An 8,302-nucleotide genomic window follows, 5' to 3' on the forward strand; every position below is an offset into this window, starting at 1 on the left:
GACTTTAATGAATAAATTAAGCATAGCCACTACAATTGCGTCGACACTTACACATGTCCAAAGAAATTTGTTTGAGAATACTTGTTTCGGGCTATGGCTGAAAGTACAACATCCAGGTGGAGATGCTATATTAACTCATTTGTTTCTTCAGACCATGACTAACGATCTACCCGAGGGGATACAACGTGGTGATGAAGAGATATAGTTTCATTTCCCACCGGCGCATACTCGTTTTGGGCGGGAGGAGTCTTGCTTAGTCATTGGTCTACGTTTCGGACGAAACGATGAATTAGGTCTATACACTAGTCATATCGCCCACCCATCATGGTTATTTCGGGTTTTTCCTGAGCTGACAAAGGTGAAGGCCACTTTACATGTCGACGATTTGAGAAGATTACTTCTTAAAGATGGTTTTACTCGGATGGATAATCTTGATGTTGTCCGAGTATGCCTTTTGTTACTTTTGTATGTCGAATTTTTAGCCAAAGAGGGAAGACAACCTATTTCTCAGGATTTAATATTATTGGTAGAGGACCTAGATGCATGGAACGTGTTTCCATGGGGTTCATATCTATGGAAAACTACTTGGAAAAAATTGTCGTATGCCTTTGAGGACCGTCGTAGTTTGCGTGGGCATGGTTCCAAATACACTTTGGTAGACTTTATTTGGGCCTTTAAGGTAAGAATTTCTATATAATGTTTCCAAAATTAATTATTTAACAATTACTAAAATTAATGTTTGTGTATTATATTGTTTGAGGTATTTCCCAGCATGCGTACTTATGTCATCAAAAATTCAAATGATATTCCTAGGGCTATTACTTGGAGGAGGATTCGATTATTGGATTGGGAAGATTTACTACCATATACGACGACGAATGATGTAAGTTAACACAAATACTACCATATATAAACAAGTTATTACTAGTAGACGTTTGACTTTGTTTGAGCTTTTATATTGTTAGGAGACAAACTATCCATTACAGACATTGACACCCACAGAGGCTGAACTTTCCACTGATTGGTAGAAAGCTAGTAGGCGTTTTTTTTATGGGACGGATGATGAGCACCTTCCACTTCGACACCGAGATCCATCACCTCATCGAGCCTCTTCTCCACTTCCACACCGAGATCCATCACCTGATCGAGTCGATTCTCCACCTCGACACCGAGAGCCATCACCTGATCTAGCCAATTCTCCACCTCGACACCGAGAGCCATAACCTATTCCATCACATCATCGAGCCTCTTCTCTACCATCACCTCATGATATACGACCGACAAAGATGCTACGATATTTATCTCCCCATTCTCCACCTTCACGGGATAAGTTATATGTTTTACGTGATGAGGTCAGTGCTTTATATGATGAGGTCGGTGCTTTACGTGATGACAATGGTGCATGGCGTGATGAAGTAGGGTCTTTACGTGGTGAGGTAGTTGCTTTACGTGATGAGGTAGGTGCTCTACGTGAGATTGTTTTATCGTTGCATAATGAGGTTCATACTCTACGCAAGGAGGTAAGTTTGTTTAATTTTATAAGAAATACTATACTAAAAATGCAAATAACCTTTTTTCAATATTATTTATTTATTTATTTACTGATTTATGTATTAATTTATTTTTAGAGGCCCGATAAGGTAGGTGCTTTATGTCGGGTTTTTCTTGCATGACGGGGTTCACACATCAGACGTCGTGAACCTGCCATTACGTCTCCTTTCACCCCAATAGTTTCAAGACTGCGTAAAAAGAAGCTTGATCCATCTACCATTGTTCAGGATCCACCTCCCATTGTTCAGGATTCACCTTTCATCGTTCAAGAGGACCCTCCCATCGTTCAAGAGGCCCCCCATCGTTTAGGATCCACCTCCCATCATTCAGGATCCACATTCCATACTATGTAGACATATTGGTAAACCCCTTCTTGTGCCTGGTATGATGGATCAGAGTTGGCTTTCGTATCAGTTACCGGCCAGTACCATTCCTCAGCACGAGATATACACACTACCGGACACAGTTAAGGATAATACTGTTTGGGCTAAGACCACAATTGATTTTTATCTACATGAGCGGAGCAAGGGGTGCTTCACCGACATATGCAAAATTGACAATACACACTTATTTCTTTAGCGGTCTTGGTGGGGTATTTTATTAAGGGTTGAAGAGAATGACTATTTCGAATGGGGGTAAGTATTATATTCTTTTTATATTGATTTTTGATTATTTTTTTTAAATTTATTAAATTCACTAATATATTTATTTTTTTATAAAACACCATATTGATGCATGGGTGTCACGTCTTCTGATTCTAAGGAAATTGAAGAAAATAAAAAAGACACGATGGACTATTATGCCTTCGTCTTTTCACGCAGCTCACTTGCAGGATCAGATAGACGCTTCATATACGTTGAGTAATGGCAAAACTATCCTTTATCCTGCATGGTGAGAGGTCGATAAGGTTAGTATTTATTTTTGCATATTTAAAGGTGTTCATAAAATTTATTTGATGTGCGCAGTTGAATTATTATTTATTATATTGCATGTGTTTATCCATGTTATGGAACGTCGTCATTGGATTCTCGTCGAGCTTCAGCTCCCATCCCTGAAGATGATAGTATATAACAGCATGCTGAATTACATACCATTGTCTGATTTGAAAGATATTATTTGTAGGGGATGGAGCGATCTTTTGGCTAAATACTTGGATGTGATTGCTTATTAGACTAATTAAGGAAACAATAAGCCAAATAAGTTAAAAGTTACAATGATGAGAGACGAGACAGTGCCACAACAAACGTTGGGAGCCAGAGGGGATTGTGGTCATCTTGTATGCATGTGCTTGGAACGTATGACGAGAGAAGGTAAAACAGTTTCTATATCCGACAGATAGAGATAAAGGTGCAGTAAGATTGTGGTTTCGATATTTTATGGCTAGAGAGATATACGTGAAACGTTGCCTACTTGCATCCGGGTGCTGAAAATGTGCATAAACAACCATTTGTTATTGGTAAGTTTGAGCAAGGGTTGTGAACCTGTTACTCTTTGTTTTAGATGAAATATTGATCAAAAGTAGTTTGAAAATATTTGGTTAAGTACATAGAATTCAATAATTTCAGCTCATATTTGTTGGTTTTGGATGTGTAGAAAATCTCATGGCCATAACGTTTCTGCAGGTTAAACCTTTCAGATGTTATAATTTCTGACCAATGTCTGTAAGCTCCCTATTGTTAGGAGCATTTGGATGTACTGTCTGAGGCAAATTGATGTATCAATTCAAGGCAAACACCTTCAAAAAGATAACAGACAACAATATGATAAGTAATAACAACTGAACATACCATAGCAATGTTCAAACTCAAGTTACTAATGCATACCTAACTGAAAATGTATGCATTCACACATAAAATACACATAATACAACGTTTGCATTTAAAAATCACCTAAGTTAATAGTCCCAAAAGGTGAAGTCGGTTGTGATTGTGATTTTGATTCCCTTTTGCTTGGCACCATATGAGCTTTGGATTTTGATGAGGATCCATATTTTGGTAGAGGAAAAGATGATTGTAATGGTACTGGTGATCCACAGGTCAACCTTGTATGACCACTTTCCTTGCACCGACTACATGTAAATATTTTCTTCTCTTCACCTTAGATGGTATACAATCGTGATTTTTTTGGTTGGCCAGGTAGCCTTCTGTCCATAACTGGTGGTAAAACTGTTTGTAAGTCATCTAATATGTCACACTCAGAAGGATGTGGAATAGGGTAGACAATCTCGGCATAAGTCTGTCGATATACTTATATAGTGTAGCAATCCATAACGTATGCGCTTGAATCATCTTGGTTTAGATGAAGAGCAACTTTTATAATATGGCCACACGGATAACCAGATGTTTTCCATTTCATACAACTACACGTCTTTGTATTTAGATCGACAAACCCATTTAAGTTATTATCCAAGACTTCAAGACTTCAAACAAAGTGTTTGAACATGGGTTCAACTCTCCATGACGTTGACTTCACAACACGTTTCGTTATCTTTTTTTCAGTCCATGTGTCAACACACCATTTTGTCCTACTAGGATTCAAACTCCTAAAAATAGGATAGAATTTTGCTAGGATTCAAACTCCTAAAAATAGGATAGAGTTCTACTATGATTTAAACTCCTAAAGATAGGATCCACAAGCACTATAAATAGCCATGGTAACTCACTATTGTAACACACAATTTACACACAAAAAACAGAGGAAAGCACGTAAAATACAAAGGCAAAGCTATTGTAAACGATTCGAAAAAGAAATAAAAGGTAGCATCTTTTTTACATTGGTTCGTTCATTTCTCGCATGTGCACGTTATTTTTCTTGAGATTTGGTTCGAATAACCCAAAACGTGGGTTGCGTATATAACCAAAAAGGGGTGGGGTTTCGAAGTTTCGAACCTAGATCTACCCCCGAGGCGTGTTCATTTTTTTTAAAAAATTTAATTCACCCCCCTAAATCATTTTTTCCTACTTCATTATTCTTGTTATATATGCATGTTACTTTCTATTAATTTTATTATATATGTATATATGTTTTTTAGTGTTATTATATATATATATATTTATATTTCCTATTTTACATGTATAAATACGTATATTACTTTTGATTTTTTTTATTATTTTACTTATATATATATGCTTTTACTTTTTTATATATTTTACTCATTTATTTATCTATTTTCTTTTTATCTTTATCCTATATTTTATGTTTTTATATTCTTTTACTTGTTTTATTTATTTATTTGCATTATCATTTTATTTATTTAGTTGTTTTGCTATGTATATATTAGTGTTATTGTATTTTTATTTTATATATTCTATTCATTTTATATTTACTTTATTTCTTTCTTAATCTCCTTATTTTATTTGTTTTACTTTATTTATCATTTATTCATCTCTTTTAACCCATATTTTGACTTTTAAAGGGTATATTTGTAAATCCGTCAAAGGTAAGTAATTTTGGATCATTATTTTATCTTTTAATTTAAACTTATAATTTTCTTAATAAAAGACAACTGAAAATTACGTAGTACCGAAAGGGCAGTTTAAGGGTGTTAATCCTTCCTTGACTGTAACCGACTCCCGAACCCGACACATCTTTGGAAAGACGCAGATCAGGTAAGAAATAAGGTATCCGATCAACCTATTTATTCTTAAATAAATGATCGGTGGCGACTCCAATCCACATTTTTTAAGTCGAAGCCCAATTCCGGGGCCCAACCGAAAGACGGTTGCGACAGCTTGGCGACTCCGCTGGGGACTTTCAAGTGAGTCAGGCTAAGGTAATTTTCAGTTGTCTTTTTAACGAAAAGGGTAAGTTTAAATTTTAAGGTAACATTTCGATTTATTGCTTACTTTTTATTATATTTTTTCCAGTAAATAGTTGTACTAACTGTTTTCTCAATGATTTCAGCCCTTAAAATCTTTTTTCATCTAAGGCTCTAAACCCGAGCTCCAAACCCATTTTAAGTGGGGGTGAAAGCGACGCATTCGTGTGAATTTATTCACCGCATATGCCTAGCAAGTAGCCTTCGGGATTCATATACCTTATGTCTTCGTGTGAATTTATTCTCCGTATAGACATAATGGAATGTGTCCTCTCGAGTTTAACTTAGTCCACATGAGCCTGTGATGGGTTTAGGACTAAGGGTCTAGCAAGCCCAAGGGGGCACCAGCAAGGAGAACTCGGGTACCGTTTTTTAGCACCTAAACCGGGAGACTTTGAAGAATTAGAGCATACCCCAAAACCTCATTTCAAACCCTAGGATGCTAGAATTATTTCATGCTTTGCTTTCTGTTCAAAGCATACGAACTAGATAAATATGCAGTTAGGATTTGTTTGAAATTAGAATGCGGGATAGAGATCATCTCCGAGTAGGAATACTAAGCATGTTCGGGTATATATCATGTGGGGTAGGATTTTTCATTTTATTATTTTGATTTACCTCACAAATTTTTTTTATTTTGTCCTTTTTATTTTGTTTTCATCATTTGCATCATAACAAGAGGTCATTGATCCCTAAAAAGGTGTTTGTTACATAAAATAATCTGAATTAATGGATAAAGGTGTTGTAATACAACAGATTAAAAACCCCGAGGTACGATTATGGTCCGAGAAGATTCAGAAGGAAAAGGGAGACAGTCTTCAAGGAAACTATGTGTTAGAACTGGTTAGCTACGCATCTATTAGCCTAAAGCAGAACGACGTACAAGAGCTTCGGGACATCTGGGGCAGTTGGAAGAACGATTGGAAATAGAAGTTCAGTCAGTGATATGGTGACATTGCACTTTTGCTTTATGTTAAGACCGATGAGCCCTTAATCAGAGCCTTGGTTCGATTCTGGAACCTGGGATACAGTTGCTTCACTTATAACCAGGAGGACATGGTACCTACCATCGAGGAGTATACTACACTATTGCACTGTGAAAGCATTAAACTGGAGCGAGCCTACATCAAACACATCAAGAGTCAGCCTTTCAAGAATAGACTGGCTAAGATTGCAGGAGTTGATGAAAAGTTGGTGACTGACCGACTCGGAAACAAAGGTAACGGCCAAGGAATTGAGTGGATCCACATAAGGAAACTAATGAATGACCACCCTGATGAATGGAAGACTATAGACTTATTTTGCACTAGGTCTGTATGGCTTGATCATCTTTCCAAAGATTTTGGGATGCATTGACGCAGCTGTGTTGGAACTGTTTGAGCAACTTCCAAAACGGGTCAACCCAGCACCAACCATCTTAGCCGAGACCTTTCGGTCTCTCAACCATTGCCGAAGAGCTGGCGGAGGTAGATTCATTGGATGTGTTCGGCTCCTTCAAGTCTGGATTCATAGCCACTTCTGGAACACTAATAGGGTTGCCTACCGCCGATTTAGCACTACATATTCACCTTTGAGAGAGTTCATCACCATGAAATGGCATGAAGGAACTTCAAAAGAGAAGTGGATGAAAGTCTTCACTCATCTATCAAGATCGAGATATTACTTGGAGAGCCCCATGGTTGTTCTTCAGTGACGTTCTTTTCCAATGTGGGGACTCTGACACTATGACCTTACCTGAACTTTGGGATGCAGTTGGGTATGCTCCATTGTTAGCACTTAGACATTATGGGGCACGCCAGTTTGTCCCAGCAACATGCGGACTAGCTAAATTAGAGTTTGAGTATCACGGTGACAGTTATAAGAAGAGGATCAATGAGATTGTCGATTCATGGAAGAAAGTGTTACGGATGGATATTGTGGCTGCTAAAGACATGCTTACCCCAGACTATTTAGAGTGTCGAAGATTGCGAAAAAATGACAACACCCCGGTGCCAAACTGTGAGGACACACGGACCATGGAGGAGTATCTCAGGCATGTCCTTTCTGGACTTGAGATAGCCAAAACAGAGTTTGAAGCTGTGAACAATGAGCTGGGGAAGAGGATAAAGGAACTTGAGGCTGAGCGCTATCAGTGGAATCTAGATGCCGACTCTCATAAAGATCGAGCAGACAAACTAGAAAGAGAACAAAAAGAGTCCGTTTAGAGCTCGAAGACTTGAGAAAGGGGTATCAAGATAAAGTCAAGGATAACTCCAAGTTGAAAGTGGCTTCTAAATACTGGAATGAGAGAGCTTGGAAGGAACATATGAATACTGCCCAGAGGCGCTTAGCAGGCAGTCAGCAACAAAACCAATGCTTGAGAATCCGGATGGCTGATCTGGAGAAACAACATGAAAGAGATGGCAAAACAATAGTTGAGTTAGAAGCTATTGTAGATGGGTTCAAGAAGCAAGCAAGCAAGCTTCAGATAATGCCCTTCGACGGATGTTTACAGTGGCATTTTCGTTGGGAGCAAGCACAATAATAGGTGAAGGCCAGAGATGCAGTACAGAAGGCAGCTCGCCATCTACACGGCCTGGCAAGGGAACCCGGAGCGGTTCGACAGGTTATTCAACCGGTGAAAGACGAAAGCAGAAGACTAGTCAACATGTCAGAAACTGTTAGGATATTTTTGTCTCTTAAAAGATAAAACATTTTTGTCCCCAATAAGGATTATTCATAATAACAGGCACATTTCTTGGATCAATGCCTCGAACATCTCATGCATTTTTGCATTTTGCATTTTGCATCTACATTCATTTTAAGCATTTTCATAAACATGAAATTTTTTCACGGAGGATTCGATAACACCACAAAGAAGCAAGATTGTAACATCAAAAGAAAAAAACTGAAAACAATACAATGGGATCCCGATCAGTTGGTTGTATGACTAAG

This window comes from Hibiscus syriacus, unplaced genomic scaffold, assembly GCF_006381635.1.
Source record: "Hibiscus syriacus cultivar Baekdansim isolate YM2019G1 unplaced genomic scaffold, ASM638163v2 tig00110114_pilon, whole genome shotgun sequence".
NCBI classification, from domain to species: domain Eukaryota; kingdom Viridiplantae; phylum Streptophyta; class Magnoliopsida; order Malvales; family Malvaceae; genus Hibiscus; species Hibiscus syriacus.